This window comes from Bufo bufo, chromosome 9 (assembly GCF_905171765.1).
Source record: "Bufo bufo chromosome 9, aBufBuf1.1, whole genome shotgun sequence".
Taxonomy (NCBI): domain Eukaryota; kingdom Metazoa; phylum Chordata; class Amphibia; order Anura; family Bufonidae; genus Bufo; species Bufo bufo.
Genome location: NC_053397.1, coordinates 130,601,259 through 130,621,056, shown reverse-complemented (window position 1 = coordinate 130,621,056; position 19,798 = coordinate 130,601,259). Strand labels below are relative to the sequence as shown.

Below are 19,798 nucleotides of genomic sequence, written 5' to 3'. Positions count from 1 at the left end.
CGAGTACTCCACCAACATGGCCAGTGGCGATGACGCCGTTATCAGCGTTACAATACCACTTCTATGTCTCCTTGAGAAAACACTTAGGGCGATGATGGAAGAGGAGGTGGCCCAGGAGGAAGAGGAGGAAGAGGGGTCATTTTTAGCACTTTCAGGCCAGTCTCTTCGAAGTGACTCAGAGGGAGGTTTTTTGCAACACCAGAGGCCAGGTACAAATGTGGCCAGACAGGGCCCACTACTGGAGGAGGAGGAGGACGAGGATGAGGAGGAGGTGGAGGAGGATGAGGATGAAGCATGTTCACAGCGGGGTGGCACCCAAAGCAGCTCGGGCCCATCACTGGTGCGTGGCTGGGGGGAAACACAGGACGATGACGATACGCCTCCCGCTTGTCCTTACCTCTGGGCAGCCTGGCACACATGAGCGACTACATGCTGCAGTGCCTGCGCAACGACAGCAGAGTTGCCCACATTTTAACGTGTGCGGACTACTGGGTTGCCACCCTGCTGGATCCCCCGGTACAAAGACAATGTGCCCACCTTACCTCCTACACTGGAGCGTGATAGGAAGATGCGCGAGTACAAGCGCACGTTGGTAGACGCGCTACTGAGAGCATTCCCAAATGTCACAGGGGAACCAGTGGAAGCCCAAGGCGAAGGCAGAGGAGGAGCAAGAGGTCGCCAACGCAGCTGTGTCACGGCCAGCTCCTCTGAGGGCAGGGTTAGCATGGCAGAGATGTGGAACAGTTTTGTCACCACGCCACAGCTAACTGCACCACCACCTGATACGGAACGTGTTAGCAGGAGGCAACATTTCACTAACATGGTGGAACAGTACCTGTGCACACCCCTCCACATACTGACTGATGGTTCGGCCCCATTCAACTTCTGGGTCTCCAAATTGTCCACGTGGCCAGAGCTAGCCTTTTATGCCTTGGAGGTGCTGGCCTGCCCGGCAGCCAGCGTTTTGTCTGAACGTGTATTCAGCACGACAGGGGGCGTCATTACAGACAAACGCAGCCGCCTGTCTACAGCCAATGTGGACAAGCTGACGTTCATAAAAATGAACCAGGCATGGATCCCACAGGACCTGTCCATCCCTTGTGCAGATTAGATATTAACTACCTCCCCTTAACAATATATTATTCTACTCCAGGGCACTTCCTCATTCAATACTATTTTTAATTTCATTTTACCATTATATTGCGGGGCAACCCAAAGTTGAATGAACCTCTCCTCTGTCTGGGTGCCGGGGCCTAAATGTGTGACAGTGGCCTGTTCCAGTGGTGGGTGACGTGAAGCCTGATTCTCTGCTATGACATGAAGACAGATTCTGTGCTGACATGAAGCCAGATTCTCAGTTACGCGACCTCTCTCCTCTGCCTGGGTGCCTGGGCCTAAATATGTGACAGTGGCCTGTTCCAGTGGTGGGTGACGTGAAGCCTGATTCTCTGCTATGACATGAAGACAGATTCTGCGCTGACATAAGGCCAGATTCTCTGTTACGGGACCGCTCTCCTCTGTTTGGGTGCCGGGCCCTTAATGTGTGACAGTGGCCTGTTCCAGTGATGGGTGACGTGAAGCCTGATTCTCTGCTATGACATGAAGACAGATTCTGTGCTGACATAAGGCCAGATTCTCTGTTACGCGACCTCTCTCCTCTGCCTGGGTGCCTGGGCCTAAATGTGTGACAGTGGCCTGTTCCAGTGGTGGGTGATGTGAAGCCTGATTCTCTGCTATGACATGAAGACAGATTCTGCGCTGACATAAGGCCAGATTCTCTGTTACGGGTCTGCTCTCCTCTGTCTGGGTGCCGGGGCCTAAATGTGTGACAGTGGCCTGTTCCAGTGGTGGGTGACGTGAAGCCTGATTCTCTGCTATGACATGAAGACAGATTCTGTGCTGACATAAGGCCAGATTCTCTGTTACGGGACCGCTCTCCTCTGTCTGGGTGCCGGGGCCTAAATGTGTGACAGTGGCCTGTTCCAGTGGTGGGTGACGTGAAGCCTGATTCTCTGCTATGACATGAAGACAGATTCTGTGCTGACATAAGGCCAGATTCTCTGTTACGCGACCTCTCTCCTCTGCCTGGGTGCCTGGGCCTAAATATGTGACAGTGGCCTGTTCCAGTGGTAGGTGACGTGAAGCCTGATTCTCTGCTATGACATGAAGACAGATTCTGCGCTGACATAAGGCCAGATTCTCTGTTACGGGACCGCTCTCCTCTGTCTGGGTGCCGGGGCCTAAATGTGTGACAGTGGCCTGTTCCAGTAGTGGGCGACGTGAAGCCTGATTCTCTGCTATGACATGAAGACAGATTCTGTGCTGACATAAGGCCAGATTCTCTGTTACAGGACCGCTCTCCTCTGTCTGGGTGCCGGGGCCTAAATGTGTGACAGTGGCCTGTTCCAGTGGTGGGTGACGTGAAGCCTGATTCTCTGCTATGACATGAAGACAGATTCTGTGCTGACATAAGGCCAGATTCTCTGTTACAGGACCGCTCTCCTCTGTCTGGGTGCCCGGGGCCTAAATGTGTGACAGTGGCCTGTTCCAGTGGTGGGTGACGTGAAGCCTGATTCTCTGCTATGACATGAAGACAGATTCTGCGCTGACATAAGGCCAGATTCTCTGTTACGGGACCGCTCTCCTCTGTCTGGGTGCCGGGGCCTAAATGTGTGACAGTGGCCTGTTCCAGTGGTGGGTGACGTGAAGCCTGATTCTCTGCTATGACATGAAGACAGATTCTGTGCTGACATAAGGCCAGATTCTCTGTTACAGGACCGCTCTCCTCTGTCTGGGTGCCTGGGCCTAAATATGTGACAGTGGCCTGTTCCAGTGGTAGGTGACGTGAAGCCTGATTCTCTGCTATGACATGAAGACAGATTCTGCGCTGACATAAGGCCAGATTCTCTGTTACGGGACCGCTCTCCTCTGTCTGGGTGCCGGGGCCTAAATGTGTGACAGTGGCCTGTTCCAGTAGTGGGGCGACGTGAAGCCTGATTCTCTGCTATGACATGAAGACAGATTCTGTGCTGACATAAGGCCAGATTCTCTGTTACAGGACCGCTCTCCTCTGTCTGGGTGCCGGGGCCTAAATGTGTGACAGTGGCCTGTTCCAGTGGTGGGTGACGTGAAGCCTGATTCTCTGCTATGACATGAAGACAGATTCTGTGCTGACATAAGGCCAGATTCTCTGTTACAGACCGCTCTCCTCTGTCTGGGTGCCGGGGCCTAAATGTGTGACAGTGGCCTGTTCCAGTGGTGGGTGACGTGAAGCCTGATTCTCTGCTATGACATGAAGACAGATTCTGCGCTGACATAAGGCCAGATTCTCTGTTACGGGACCGCTCTCCTCTGTCTGGGTGCCGGGCCTAAATGTGTGACAGTGGCCTGTTCCAGTGGTGGGGTGACGTGAAGCCTGATTCTCTGCTATGACATGAAGACAGATTCTGCGCTGACATAAGGCCAGATTCTCTGTTACAGGACCGCTCTCCTCTGTCTGGGTGCCGGGGCCTAAATGTGTGACAGTGGCCTGTTCCAGTGGTGGGTGACGTGAAGCCTGATTCTCTGCTATGACATGAAGACAGATTCTGCGCTGACATAAGCCAGATTCTCTGTTACGGGACCGCTCTCCTCTGTCTGGGTGCCGGGGCCTAAATGTGTGACAGTGGCCCTGTTCCAGTGGTGGGTGACGTGAAGCCTGATTCCTCTGCTATGACATGAAGACAGATTCTGTGCTGACATAAGGCCAGATTCTCTGTTACAGGACCGCTCTCCTCTGTCTGGGTTTTGGTCCCTAAATGTGTGACAGTGGCCTGTTCCAGTGGTGGGTGACGTGAAGCCTGATTCTCTGCTATGACATGAAGACTGATTCTGTGCTGACATAAGGCCAGATTCTCTGTTACGCGACCTCTCTCCTCTGCCTGGGTGCCTGGGCCTAAATATGTGACAGTGGCCTGTTCCAGTGGTGGGTGACGTGAAGCCTGATTCTCTGCTATGACATGAAGACAGATTCTTTGCTGACATAAGGCCAGATTCTCTGTTACGAGACCGCTCTCCTCTGTCTGGGTGCCGGGGCCTAAATGTGTGACAGTGGCCTGTTCCAGTTGTGGGTGACGTGAAGCCTGATTCTCTGCTATGACATGAAGACAGATTCTGTGCTGACATAAGGCCAGATTCTCTGTTACGCGACCTCTCTCCTCTGCCTGGGTGCCTGGATTAAATATGTGACAGTGGCCTGTTCCAGTGGTGGTGACGTGAAGCCTGATTCTCTGCTATGACATGAAGACAGATTCTGCGCTGACATAAGGCCAGATTCTCTGTTACGGGACCGCTCTCCTCTGTCTGGGTGCCGGGGCCTAAATGTGTGACAGTGGCCTGTTCAGTGGTGGGTGACGTGAAGCCTGATTCTCTGCTATGACATGAAGACAGATTCTGCGCTGACATAAGGCCAGATTTTCTGTTACGGGACCGCAGTCCTCTGTCTGGGTGCCGGGGCCTAAATGTGTGACAGTGGCCTGTTCCAGTAGTGGGTGACGTGAAGCCTGATTCTCTGCTATGACATGAAGACAGATTCTGTGCTGACATAAGGCCAGATTTTTCTGTTACGGGACCGCTCTCCTCTGTCTGGGTGCCGGGGCCTAAATGTGTGACAGTGGCCTGTTCCAGTGGTGGGTGACGTGAAGCCTGATTCTCTGCTATGACATGAAGACAGATTCTGTGCTGACATGAAGCCAAATTCTCTACTATGGCATGAAGAGACTGATTCTGTGCTGACATGAAGCCAGATTCTTTGCTATGGCATGAAGAGACTGATTCTCTGCTGACGTGAAGCCAGATTCTCTGCTATGGGACCTCTGTCCAATTGATATTGGTTCATTTTTATTTTTTTAATTTTAATTTTAATTCATTTCCCTATCCACATTTGTTTGCAGGGGATTTACCTACATGTTGCTGCCTTTTACAGCCCTCTAGCTCTTTCCTAGGCTGTTTTACAGCCTTTTTAGTGCCCAAAAGTTTGGGTCCCCATTGACTTCAATGGGGTTCGGGTTCGGGACGAAGTTCGGGTCGGGTTCGGATCCCGAACTCGAACATTTCCGGGAAGTTCGGCCGAACTTCTCGAACCCGAACATCCAGGTGTTCGCTCAACTCTAGTAAGGGATATAAAACCCAGCCAGCAGGGGCGTAGCTAACAGCTCATGGGCCCTGGTGCAAGAGTTCAGCTTGGGCCCTCCTTCCCTCAGTGCATTGTGTGTCTTCTTATGTGGCACAAGGGTCTTTGGCCCCCCTCAGGCTCCCGGGCCCGGTAGCGACTGCTACCTCTGCACCCCCTATAACTACGCCCATGCCAGCCAGCAGTCTCAGCTGGTTGTGCATTATCCTCCAGCAGACAGTGGAGCTTTGCCAGTCTCTGTGTTGGGGTCTGAGAGTTTTGGCCGGGATTAAGGCCTGCTATCTTGTTTTGATGAAAGCATGTGGACTTCTGTTTCACCCAATGACTTATGTGTTGCTGCCTGATGTGAACAAACACCAGACTCAAGGTAACATTTTTTTCCTTGAAACTGACTTTTTGTTGTCACTTTCCTTATGTGTGAATAAAACACTGAACTGTTTATCCACTTCAGCCCCCTTAGCTTAAACACCCTTAATGACCAGGCCACTTTTTACACTTCTGCACTACACTACTTTCACCGTTTATTGCTCGGTCATGCAACTTACCACCCAAATGAATTTTACCTCCTTTTCTTCTCACTAATAGAGCTTTCATTTGTTGGTATTTCATTGCTGCTGACATTTTTACTTTTTTTGTTATTAATCGAAATTTAACGATTTTTTTGCAAAAAAATGACATTTTTCACTTTCAGTTGTAAAATTTTGCAAAAAAAACGACATCCATATATAAATTTTTCTCTAAATTTATTGTTCTACATGTCTTTGAAGAAAAAAAAATGTTTGGGTAAAAAAAAATGGTTTGGGTAAAAGTTATAGCGTTTACAAACTATGGTACAAAAATGTGAATTTCCGCTTTTTGAAGCAGCTCTGACTTTCTGAGCACCTGTCATGTTTCCTGAGATTCTACAATGGCCAGACAGTAAAAACACCCCATAAATGACCCCATTTCAGAAAGTAGACACCCTAAGGTATTCGCTGATGGGCATAGTGAGTTCATAGAACTTTTTATTTTTTGTCACAAGTTAGCGGAAAATGATGATTTTTTTTTTTCTTACAAAGTCTCATATTCCACTAACTTGTGACAAAAAATATAAACTTCCATGAACTCACTATGCCCATCACGAAATACCTTGGGGTGTCTTCTTTCCAAAATGGGGTCACTTGTGGGGTAGTTATACTGCCCTGGCATTTTAGGGGCCCGAATACGTGAGAAGTGGTTTGAAATCAAAATCTGTAAAAAATGGCCGGTGAAATCCGAAAGGTGCTTTTTGGAATGTGGGCCCCTTTGCCCACCTAGGCTGCAAATAAGTGTCACACATCTGGTATTGCCGTACTCAGGAGAAGTTGGGCAATGTGTTTTGTGGTGTCATTTTACATATACCCATGCTGGGTGAGATAAATATCTCGGTCAAATGCCAACTTTGTATAAAAAAATGGGAAAAGTTGTCTTTTGCCAAGATATTTCTCTCACCCAGCATGGGTATATGTAAAATGACACCCCAAAACGCATTGCCCAACTTCTCCTGAGTACGGTGATACCAGATGTGTGACACTTTTTTGCAGCCTAGGTGGGCAAAGGGGCCCACATTCCAAAAAGCACCTTTCGGATTTCACCGGCCATTTTTTTTACAGATTTTGATTTCAAACCACTTCTCACGCATTCGGGCCCCTAAAATGCCAGGGCAGTATAACTACCCCACAAGTGACCCCATTTTGGAAAGAAGACACCCCAAGGTATTTTGTAATGGGCATAGTGAGTTCATGGAAGTTTTTATTTTTTGTCACAAGTTAGTGGAATATGAGACTTTGTAAGAAAAAATAAATAAATAAATCATTATTTTCCGCTAACTTGTGACAAAAAAAAAAAATTCTAGGAACTCGCCATGCCCCTCACGGAATACCTTGGGGTGTCTTCTTTCCAAAATGGGGTCACTTGTGGGGTAGTTATACTGCCCTGGCATTCTAGGGGCCCTAATGTGTGGTAAGTAGTTTAAAATCAAAATGTGTAAAAAATGACCTATGAAATCCTAAAGGTGCTCTTTGGAATGTGGGCCCCTTTGCCCACCTAGGCTGCAAAAAAGTGTCACACATGTGGTATCGCCGTACTCAGGAGAAGTTGGGCAATGTGTTTTGGGGTGTCTTTTACATATACTCATGCTGGGTGAGAGAAATATCTCGGCAAAAGACAACTTTTCCCATTTTTTATACAAAGTTGGCATTTGACCAAGATATTTATCTCACCCAGCATGGGTATATGTAAAATGACACCCCAAAACACATTTCCCAACTTCTCCTGAGTACGGCGATACCAGATGTGTGACACTTTTTTGCAGCCTAGTTGCGCAAAGGGGCCCACATTCCTTTTATGAGGGCATTTTTAGACATTTGGATCCCAGACTTCTTCTCACGCTTTAGGGCCCCTAAAATGCCAGGGCAGTATAAATACCCCACATGTGACCCCATTTTGGAAAGAAGACACCCCAAGGTATTCAATGAGGGGCATGGGCAGTTCATAGATTTTTTTTGTTTTTGGCACAAGTTAGCGGAAATTGATTTATTTTTTTTCTCACAAAGTCTCCCTTTCCGCTAACTTGGGACAAGAATTTCAATCTTTCATGAACTCAATATGCCCCTCACGGAATTCCTTGAGGTGTCTTCTTTCCGAAATGGGGTCACATGTGTGGTATTTATACTGTCCTGGCATTTTAGGGGCCCTAAAGCGTGAGAAGAAGTCTGGAATATAAATGTCTAAAACATTTTACGCATTTGGATTCCGTGAGGGGTATGGTGAGTTCATGTGAGATTTTATTTTTTGACACAAGTTAGTGGAATATGAGACTTTGTAAGAAAAAAGAAAAGAAAAAATTTCCGCTAACTTGGGCCAAACAAATGTCTGAATGGAGCCTTACAGGGGGGTGATCAATGACAGGAAGGTGATCACGGAGTCTTTATGGGGTGATCACCCCCCTGTCATTGATCACCCCCCTATAAGGCTCCATTCAGATGTCCGTATGTGTTTTGCAGATCCGATCCATGTATCCGTGGATCCGTAAAAAACATACGGACGTCTGAATGGAGCCTTACAGGGGGGTGATCAATGACAGGGGGGTGATCAGGGAGTCTATATGGGGTGATCACCCCCCTGTCATTGATCACCCCCCTGTATGGCTCCATTCAGACGTCTATGTGTTTTGCGGATCCGATCCATGTATTCGTGGATCCGTAAAAAACATACGGACGTCTGAATGGAGCCTTACAGGGGGGTGATCAATGACAGGGGGGTGATCAGGGAGTCTATATGGGGTGATCACCCCCTGTCATTGATCACCCCCCTATAAGGCTCCATTCAGACGTCCGTATGTGTTTTGCGGATCCGATCCATGTATCCGTGGATCTGTAAAAAACATACGGACGTCTGAATGGAGCCTTACAAGGGGGTGATCAATGACAGGGGGGTGATAAATGACAGGGGGGTGATCAGGGAGTCTATATGGGGTGATCAGGGGTGATCAGGGGTTAATAAGGGGTTAATAAGTGACAGGGGGGGTGTAGTGTAGTGGTGTTTGGTGCTACTTATTACTGAGCTGCCTGTGTCCTCTGGTGGTCGATCCAAACAAAAGGGACCACCAGAGGACCAGGTAGCAGGTATATTAGACGCTGTTATCAAAACAGCGTCTAATATACCTGTTAGGGGTTAAAAAAATCGCATCTCCAGCCTGCCAGGGAACGATCGCCGCTGGCAGGCTGGAGATCCACTCGCTTACCTTCCGATCCTGTGAACGCGCGCGCCTGTGTGCGCGCGTTCACAGGAAATCTCGCGTCTCGCGAGATGACGCGAATATGCGTGACTCTGCGCATGGCTGCCGCCTCCGGACCGCGATCCTGCGTTAGGCGGTCCGGAGGCGGTTAAAGGGATTCTGTCATGACATTTTAGGCCTATAACCTAGACATATGGCCAGGTCCGTCCAAATAGCATGAATCCGAAACTGTACTTATTAAATGTGCCTGTGGCTCTATTAGCACAAAAAACAGGTTTTTGTAACCTGTCATTCACCTACCTAAGGTGTCCAAGGGGACGTCGCTTCATACAGTGTGCCCGGCTGCAGCCATCTCTGTCTGGTGCCCAGCGCCGCCTTCTCAGTTCAAATCACCGCCTTCCTCACCTTAGCCCCGCCTCCGCAATCGTCCGGTCCCTCAGGTTATGCCTAGTGCGCACGCGTGGGATCTGGCTGAGGGGAGAGGACGATTAGTACATGAATGACAGGTTAAAAAAACCTGTTTTATATGCTAATAGAGCCACAGGCACATTTAATAAGGTCTGTTTCGGATTCAGGGTATTAGTAGGGACCTGGCCATATGTTTAGGTTATAGGCCTCAAATCTCATGACAGAATCCCTTTAAGTTAAAGTCGTTGTCGTTGCCTCTATACTGCGTCCCCAAGCCTGTCTACCAGAACAAATCCCCACAATTGGTGGAGGATGGGGGCAAACACGGTGAGGCAGGCCTGAAGGCCGAATGTGGTCCCCAGAAAGTATTTTTTTATCTCCCCGATGATCAAGCGGCGGACTACCCGACAGTAAAAGGTGAGATCCTGGCGAGACTCGGGGTGAATGTATTGGTCCGAGCCCAGCGGGTGCATCAGTGGGAATTTAACCTAGCTGAACCCGCCAGACCACAATATTATGATCTGCTGCACCGATTGCAAAAATGGCTGCAGTTTGACATATTGACTCCCACTGCTATGTTGGATTGGCTGTTGGCGGATGTGTTTTGGATGGCTTCTCCAGCACTGGATCGGCCAGCTGTCTCTGGATAATGCCTTGGAGATGGTTGACCTGGTGGAGAGCTACGAGGCCACCAGAAATCTGCAGGGGGGTTCTTTTGGGAGGGGGCCCGTCAAACCCCGGAAATCTCCACTCCAAACCCGGCAGCTGGTTCCAGCCAAACCCGCCCAGGACATACCCCCTGCAGACCCAGCCTCGGTGGTCTGCTGGCGGTGTCACGAGCCTGGACACATAAGAGCTGACTGTCCCCATCGGAGTGAACCAGAGTTGCTCCACATAAAACAGTTGCGGACGTCCGTCTATCACCCGCAAACGGACGGCCTGGTGGAGAGGTTTAATCAAACATTAAAAAATATGTTTAAAAGAGTGGTGTCTAAGGATGGGAGGGACTGGGATCTTCTTCTGCCCTATCTCATGTTCGCAGTGTGAGAGGTGCCCCAGGCTTCTACTGGGTTCTCGCCCTTCGAACTGCTATACGGCAGACACCATCGCGGTCTGTTGGACGTGGCCAATGAGGCGTGGGAACAACAACCCACACTGCACAAAAGTGTTGTTGAGTATGTCACCCAGATGCAAGGACGGATGAAAACAGTGTTACTTCTGGTTAGGAGGATATGGAGGCAGCACAGCGAGTCCAGAGTATGGTCTATAATCAGCAGGCTCGGGTCCGGAACTTAAACCCGGGTGACCGGGTATTGGTGCTGGTACTAACCGTAGACAGTAAGTTCCTATCAAGGTGGCAGGGGCCCTACGAGGTACTTGAAAAAATTGGAGAGGTAGATTACAATGTACATCAGCCAGGGAGGCGAAAGCCGGAGCAGGTGTACCATGTGAATCTGCTCAAACCCTGGAAAAATAGGGAAACCTGTACGGAAGACAGCCCACATCCAGGGTTTCTAGGGGAAAGGATTTGGTCCCTCTGTCTGAAGCAGGGGAAGCGGCTGCCACAGTGAAAATTGCTGACAGCCTCTCCTCTAAACAGGCTCAATAAGCCAGGGAGTTCATTAGTCGGAACACGGATGTGTTCTCGGACCTTCCTGGATGCACTTCCATAATCCAACATGACATTATCATTGAGCCTCAGGCAAAAATCCGGTTAAAACCATACCGGGTACCCCAGGCTCAGCGGCAAGCCATCGCGGAGGAAGTGCAGCTAATGCTCCAGCTAGGTGTCGTCGAGGAGTCAAAAAGTGAATGGGCAAGTCCGATAGTCTAAATACCCAAGCCGGATGGGACATTGTGCTTCTGTAACGACTTCCGCAAACTGAATAAGGTGTCCAAGTTTGATGCATATGCCATGCCCCGAGTAGATGAGCTTATTGAGAAGTTTGGCCAAGCCCGGTATTTTTCTGTGTTGGACCTCACCAAAGGGTACTTGCAGGTACCCTTGATGGAGGCTACCAAGGAAAAAACGTCTTTCATCATGCCAGAGGGGCTGTATCAGTACAAGGTATTACCCTTTGGTCTACATGGCGGTCCGGCGATGTTTCAAAAGCCAATGGACATTGTACTCCGTCCACATCGTCGGTACGCTTCGGCGTACCTGGACGATATCGTTATCCACAGCACTGACTGGGAAAGTCACCTACCTAAAGTACAGGCTGTAGTGGACTCCCTTAGGAAGGCTGGCTTAACCGCTAACCCAAAACAGTGCACAATAGGGTTAGAAGAGACCAAGTACCTGTGGTATGTAATTGGGCGTGGAACTATCAAACCTCAGGTGAACAAAATTGAGCCAATTAGGAATTGGTTCTGACCTGTCATTACTCAGAAAGTAAAGTTCCTGGGTATGGTGGGGTACTCTATGAGGTTTGTCTCCATTTTTGCTACAGTCGCCGTACCATTGACAGGCCTTTTGAAGGGAAGCAAGTCAGTGACGGTGCAGTGGAATGGGCAGGCGGAAAACGCTTTCTCTGATTTGAAGTCTGCCCTGTGTGGGTCCCTGGTATTGGTGACGCCTGACTTCAAAAGGGAGTTTGTGGTACAGACCGATGCCTCTGAAGTTGGCCTCGGAGCTGTACTCTCTCAGGACATCAATGGGAAGGAACATCCTGTTGTTTTCCTGAGTCGGAAGCTTACCCCAGCCGAGACTAGGTATAGTATAGTGGAGAGAGAGTGCCTGGCCATCAAGTGGGCACTCGAGTCTCTCTGCTATTATCTGTTGGGGAGAAAGTTCCGTCTGGTGACCGACCACTCCCCTCTTAAGTGGATGAGCCAAGCCAAAGAAAGGAATGCTCGGGTCACCAGATGGCTCTTATCTTTACAAAACTTCAAGTTTTCCGTGGAACATAGGGCAGGCAGGTTACAGGGAAGCGCAGATGCCCTGTCCCGGATACACTGTCTGGCGGGTGTTCACCCCCTTCAGGGTTGAACAAAGGGGGGAGGTATGTAGGAAGACACAAGGGGCCGTCATTGATGGAAGGTATGTGTCACCGAGATTCCTGGCCTCGGTGAGGTAAAGGCCGGTAGTTTTAAGTGTCAGCGGCAGCTAGTGCTGACTGACACTAGTTTTTGTTAGTGTGGCTGTAAAGCCGATCCGAGCCGGCTCTTACTGGGAGTAGCCAAAGTGCTGGGTGGGTGGCTTCTCCCCACGCTCCAGGCCGGGTCTTTTTGGCCTATATAGAAAACGCGTATGCCAGGAAACTGGCCCTTAAAGCCTGCTGTGGACTGCGGGTGGAAAACTGCTTACCAGGTGACGATTTTGTTCTATGGACATTGCATGGTGTGAACAAACACTACTACTGTGATCGGTCATTTTTTCCTTACGGTCCATTCACATGTCCGCAAAATGGGTCCACATCCGTTCCGCAATTTTGCGGAACTGGTGCAGACCCATTCATTTTCAATGGGGCCGGAATGTGCTGTCCGCATCCGCATTTACGGATCTGCACTTCCGCATCCATGCTTCCGTTTCCGCAAAAAAATAGAACATGTCCTATTCTTGTCCGCAATTGCGGACAAGATTAGGCTTTTTCTATTATAGTGCCGGTGATGTGCAGTCCGCAAATTGCGGAATGCACATTGCCAGTGTCTGCAGAACACTTACGGACGTGTGAATGGACCCTTATGTGTGAATAAACACCGAACTGTTTAAGTTAAAGATTTTGTGATTGCCTCTATACTGCGTCCGCTAGCCTGTCTACCAGAGCAAAAACCCACAACATACACTTACTGTGTCAGAATTAGTCTTAACAGACGGCCTAATATATTGCTGTGTTTATCTTGTTCACCCGCTGCAGAATTCATACTTAAAAAATGTGTGTATGTATATATATATATACAGTATATATATATATATATATATATATATATATACACTGCTCAAAAAAATAAAGGGAACACAAAAATAACATATCCTAGATCTGAATTAATTAAATATTCTTCTGAAATACTTTGTTCTTTACATAGTTGAATGTGCTAACAACAAATTCACACAAAAAAAATAAAAATGGAAATCAAATTTTTCAACCCATGGAGGTCTGGATTTGGAGTCACACTCAAAATTAAAGTGGAAAAACACACTACAGGCTGATCCAACTTTGATGTAATGTCCTTAAAACAAGTCAAAATGAGGCTCAGTATGTGTGTGGCCTCCACGTGCCTGTATGACCTCCCTACAATGCCTGTGCATGCTCCTGATGAGGTGGCAGACGGTTTCCTGAGGGATCTCCTCTCAGACCTTGACTAAAGCATCTGCCAACTCCTGGACAGTCTGTGTTGCAACGTGACGTGGGTGGATAGAGCGAGACATGATGTCCCAGATGTGCTCAATTAGATTCAGGTCTGGGGAACGGTCTGCACATTGTCTGTTATGCCTTTGGTGTGAATAAAGTCAGTGTATCACAAAGACTGTCTGTGATTGCCTCAATACTGCCGCCGCTACCGTAGCCTACCATGAGCACACCATAGGTGTGCGCACGGGGTGTGCCAGGTGTGCCTGGGCTCACCCTAATCATCACCTCCGTGCTGCACTGCCATCTGCCAACTCCTGATCCCATCCTTCACATAGGCTTCAGGCGAGTGGTCTGAAGCCTATGAGACAGTACAGCGCTAGAATGGATTTGCTCCAGGGAGGTATGATGATTGGAGGAAGAGGCGGAGTCTTTTCATACAGGGGGCGGGGCCTCAAGATGTGCAGGAGATTCAATAGAGCACGTTGTTGGAGAGAGGAGCAGAAACTATAGGTCAGTATGTGGAGGAGAAGATTGACTGTTATGTGTACTTGGGGGGCTTTTTGCAGGGGCTGAAGGGAGGAGGAATAATCCTTGTACTGGAGAATGTATGTTAGAGGGTTCTGAAGAGAGGGGGGTGAAGTGATATTATTTACATGGGGACTGTATGCTGGAGGGGCTGAAGGCAGGAGGGGTGATATTATTTTACATGAGGACTGTATGCTGGAAGGGCTGAAGGCAGGGGGAGTTTTGATTTTACATGGGACTGTATGTTGGAGGGGCTGAAGGCGGGGAGTGATGTATTTTACATGGGACTGTATGCTGAAGGGGCTGAAGGCAGGCGGCGAAGAGAGGAAGGGTGATATTATTTACATGGGACTGTATGCTGGAGGGGCTGAAGGCTGGGGGAGTTTTGTATTTTACATGGGACTGTATGTTGGAGGGGCTGAAGGCAAGGAGTTATGTATTTTACATAGGACTGTATGCTGGAGGGGCTGAAGAGCGCCATAATTATTACCATTAGGGTTTATTCACGCGTCCGTAGTGTTTTGCGGATCCGCAATACACCCGGCCGGCACCCCCATAGAACAGCCTATTCTTATCCGCAGCTGCGGACAAGAATAGGACATGTTCTATTTTTTTCCAGAGCCACGGACCGTAAGTTCGGCAGGCCGCTCCGGAAATGCGGAATGCGAAGAGCACACTGTGTGCTTTCCGCATCCATTCCGTCCCCATAGAGAATGCATGGGTCCGCACCCGTTCCGAACAATTGCGGAATGGATGCGGACACATTCTGCGGATGTGTGAATGGAGCCTAACACAGAGGGGGCCATTATAATATTAAGAATAATAATTACACAAAGGGGCCAGTATATATTATAATTATACAGAGGGCATTATACAGGGTGGGCCATTTATATGGATACACCTTAATAAAATGGGAATGGTTGGTGATATTAACTTCCTGTTTGTGGCACATTAGTATATGTGAGGGGGGAAACTTTTCAAGATGGGTGGTGACCATGGCGGCCATTTTGAAGTCGGCCATTTTGAATCCAACTTTTGTTTTTTCAATAGGTAGAGGGTCATGTGACACATCAAACTTATTGAGAATTTCACAAGAAAAACAATGGTGTGCTTGGTTTTAACGTAACTTTATTCTTTCATGAGTTATTTACAAGTTTCTGAACAATTATAAAATGTGTTCAATGTGCTGCCCATTGTGTTGGATTGTCAATGCAACCCTCTTCTCCCACTCTTCACACACTGATAGCAACACCGCAGCTAGCTAGCACAGGCTTCCAGTATCCGTAGTTTCAGGTGCTGCACATCTCGTATCTTCACAGCATAGACAATTGCCTTCAGATGACCCCAAAGATAAAAGTCTAAGGAGGTCAGATCGGTAGACCTTGGGGGCCATTCAACTGGCCCACGACGACCAATCCACTTTCCAGGAAACTGTTCATCTAGGAATGCTCAGACCTGACGCCCATAATGTGGTGGTGCACCATCTTGCTGGAAAAACTCAGGGAACGTGCCAGCTTCAGTGCATAAAGAGGGAAACACATCATCATGTAGCAATTTAGCATATCCAGTGACCTTGAGGTTTCCATTGATGAAGAATGGCCCCACTCTCTTTGTACCCCATATACCACACCATACCATAAATTTTTTTTGTTCCAACAGTCTTGGAGGGATCTATCCAATGTGGGTTAGTGTCAGACCAATAGCGGTGGTTTTGTTTGTTAACTTTACCATTCACATAAAAGTTTGCCTCATCACTGAACAAAATCTTCTGCATAAACTGAGGGTCCTGTTCCAATTTTTGTTTTGCCCATTCTGCAAATTCAGTGCGCCGATCTGGGTTATCCTCGTTGAGATGCTGCAGTAGCTGGAGTTTGTAAAGGTGCCATTTGTGAGTAGCTAATATCCGCCGAAGGGATGTTCAACTAATGCCACTCTCCAGTGACATGTGGCGAGTGCTACGCTGTGGGCTCTTGCTGAATGAAGCTAGGACAGCCACTGATATTTCTTCATTAGAGACAGATTTCATGCGTCCATAATTTGGCAAATCCAACACTGAACCAGTTTCACGAAACTTAGCAAGCAGTTTGCTAACTGTAGCATGGGAGATGGGTGGTCTCGTAGGGTGTCTTGCATTGAAATCTGCTGCAATGACCCGGTTACTGCGTTCACCAGACATCAACACAATTTCTATCAGCTCCTCACGTGTTAACGTCGGCGACATGTCAATGGCTGTAAACAAAGAGAAACTTGTAAATAACTCATGAAAAAATAAAGTTACATTAAAACCAAGCACACCATTGTTTTTCGTGGGAAATTCCCAATAAGTTTGATGTGTCACATGACCCTCTTCCTATTGAAAAAACAAAAGTTGGATTCAAAATGGCCGACTTTAAAATGGCCGCCATGGTCACCACCTATCTTGAAAAGTTTCCCCCCTCACATATACTAACGTGCCACAAACAGGAAGTTAATATCACCAACCATTCCCATTTTATTAAGGTGTATCCATATAAATGGCCCACCCTGTACTTATGGGCACTACAGGTGGAGGGGAGGTCTGTTATCTGAAGATGATAGTAAAGTGAGAAATCTAAACATTTTTCTGTGAAACTCTGCAGAGACGCCGCTGAAAGAAGGTATTATGGCGGTCTTATCTCCGAATGAAGACGTTGAGGAAGGTCTACATCACAGGAGACGTCATTGGATGTAACAGGTATGTGCTGCTGTACTCTACATATAATGGTACACACTATACAGTAATGTCCATCCACATATCTGTTTGCGGGGGGTGGTTATAGGATTTGGCCCACACTGCCGAAGCCTGGCCCCAGACTTCAGGTCACACTGTACGTGTTCTGAATTCTGGGGCCTCACACCCATCTACTACATTATATGTACTCAGAGTTACCACTGTTATCTGTGGTGTTACATAGGACTGCAGGTGACATCTGCTACATTATCTGTACAGAGTTATTACTGTGTTATCTGTGGTGTTACATAGGACTGTAGGTGACATGTACTGCATTATTTGAAAAAAAAAAAGGGGCGTGTCCACAGGTTGGGGGGGGGGGGGGGAATAGTTAGCTTGCCCCGAGTGCTGACAACCAACGCTATGCCACTGGAACTCTGCCCTGTATGTTCCCTGCTGCTTGCTACCCCTCCTCATTTACACCCCTGTATAATGTACCCTGATACCCCTCAGTTATATGATACCGTATAACTGAGGGGTATCAGGGTAAATTACAACGGGTAATATAACTGAGGAGGGCTATTGGGGACATTATACAGGGGGTAATATAACTGAGGGATCAGGGTAAATTTATACAGGGGGTAAAACTAAGGGGTATCAGGGTACATTATTATACAGGGGTAATATAACTGAGGAGGGCTATCTCAGGTGACATGATGAAGGGGTAATATAACTTATATAATATAAGTTATATTACCCCTGTATAATGTCCCTGATAGCCCTCCTCAGTTATATTACTCCTGTATAATTTACCCTGATACCCCTTAGTTATATTACCCCTGTATAATAATGTACCCTGATACCCCTTAGTGTATTTGTGTGTGTGTGTGTGTGTGTATATATATATATACAGTATATATATATATATATATAGTAACGGCACCCCGGGCATAAAAGGGGTTAAAACCGTTTAGGCGATCTTCCCCTTCCAGAGCTACAGGCACAGCTACTTACGGAACACCAAACTCCCGAACAGCATACAAGGGAATGCTCCAAACTCCAAACGGAACCTCACGAATAGCTGCTAGCAGACGAATAGGAAATGCACCCAAGCGGCTTACACTACTAGCAATCAGTCTCTAACAGCATACAGTGAATCCCCCCAAGAACGAGACCAAGCTCTGTGTTGAGGGTAAAGCAGTGGACAGCCAGAGCTGTGTGTTTATTGTTCTTATATACACAATCTTACACATTAGTACCACCCACAGGGTTTTGTAAAACAACCAGTAACCCTGTACAATACACTCAGACACTCCCACACAAAATCCTCCCCTCTGCCTGTGATGCAATTACCCTACACAATGGGTTAATGTAATTATCACAGGCAGGAGAATACACAGTGTTACACAATGTCTTCTGTCCTGGAGAGAATTGGGAAGTAATCCAATTTATCTCCAAGGGCAGAGGCAAAACTTCATTAGCCACATGGTAGCAAAAGACAATAAAAGACAGAAGAATATTTAACTGTGCAGCTATTGCATAAAACATGGGCATTTAACATATCCAAAAATGGCACAAATTAGACCAGGGTTTTTTACAGAGTTAGGCTGTGTGAGATAATTGGCTTAACTGGTGTGGTAAGCCAACTAGGTACAGAAAATACCTCTATTCACAACAGCAAAACTACACAAAAATACATAACTCCTATCAAACTGAACAGAACCCCCACATTCAACTTATCCCCAGATGGCTTGGATCTGAGCGCTCAATATATCCGAACAGCACTCAGATGCCACAAACACCGTCAAATCGCCATGGGGTTTAAGTTTAGCATGGGCTGATGAGAGGGCCCATAATCCTGGGGCAACAAGCTGGCAACCAGGCTTCTCCAGCACCCAGTGGCGAGGTTGGTTTCGCCACATTTCTCCCCTTTTCCAAACAGACTAACAGGGTATCTGACCTTCTGCCGGTCAGTGCCCTTGTTAGTCCAGCAGCCCACCCGCAAAATAGAAACAGCAGTACAGCCCACCCACAATAAATGGTTACTACACCTGAGCAAGGGATACACTTGTCCATGTCCAGGTGCCTCACTACGGCTGTGTGGGGGACTGGTAGACTGCCTTGGTGGGTTGCTGAGTGGGCAGAGACCAGCGGTACTTTGCCCTGGTGCCAGCGCTACCACGGAAGAAGCCTGGTTGTAGCCTGGTTGTTGGAGGGGGAGACCAACTGTCTCCCCTTTAGATAAACCACCATACTGTTGTGGGGGGAGACCGACTGTCTCCCCTTTGGCTAAACAGCCCTGTTGCTGGGGGACAGGACCGACTGTCCCTAAACCCTGTGCTGTGAGTGCAGAGACCACGGTCCCATCTGCACGGTTGTAGGGCTTACTGTCTCCCCCTGATACGTTAAGCTGCCACTGGGGAATGGAGACTGGGCTCCCAATTCCCAACAAATCCTTCTGTTGCTGTGGGATGGAGACTGGGCTCCCAATTCCCAACAACTCAATCTGCTGCTGGGGGACAGGACCGACTGTCTCTGCCCCCTGTAACTCAGCCTGCTGCTGGGAAATGGAGACTGTGCTCTCAATTCCCTGCAAATCACACTGCCAATGGGGAGAGGGGGTAACAAGCTCCTCTCCCATACATACTTCCAGCCTCTGGGGAGGGAGACAGACTGTCTCCGCTCCCAATACAGTGTCCTGCTGCTGGGGAAAGGAGACTGGGTTCTCTATTCCCTGCTGGACACTCTGCCACTGGGGTGGGAGGACAAAGCTTTCCTCTCCCAATAAAACACTCTGCTGCTGGGGGACAGGACCGACTGTCTCTGCCCCCTGTAACTCAGCCTGCCGCTGGGAAATGGAGACTGTACTCCCAATTTCCTGCAAATCACACTGCCAATGGGGAGAGGGGGTAACAAGCTCCTCTCCCATACATACTTCCAGCCTCTGGGGAGGGAGA

At 48.2% G+C, this 19,798-nt stretch overlaps 1 protein-coding gene across 5 annotated transcripts in view; it reads right to left on the bottom strand.

Moving 5' to 3' along the window:
• LOC120979628 (E-selectin-like) overlaps window positions 1-19,798 on the bottom strand; it is a 1,421,133-nt gene that overhangs the window by 512,030 nt on the left and 889,305 nt on the right. The gene's annotated exons all lie outside the window — the stretch shown is intronic.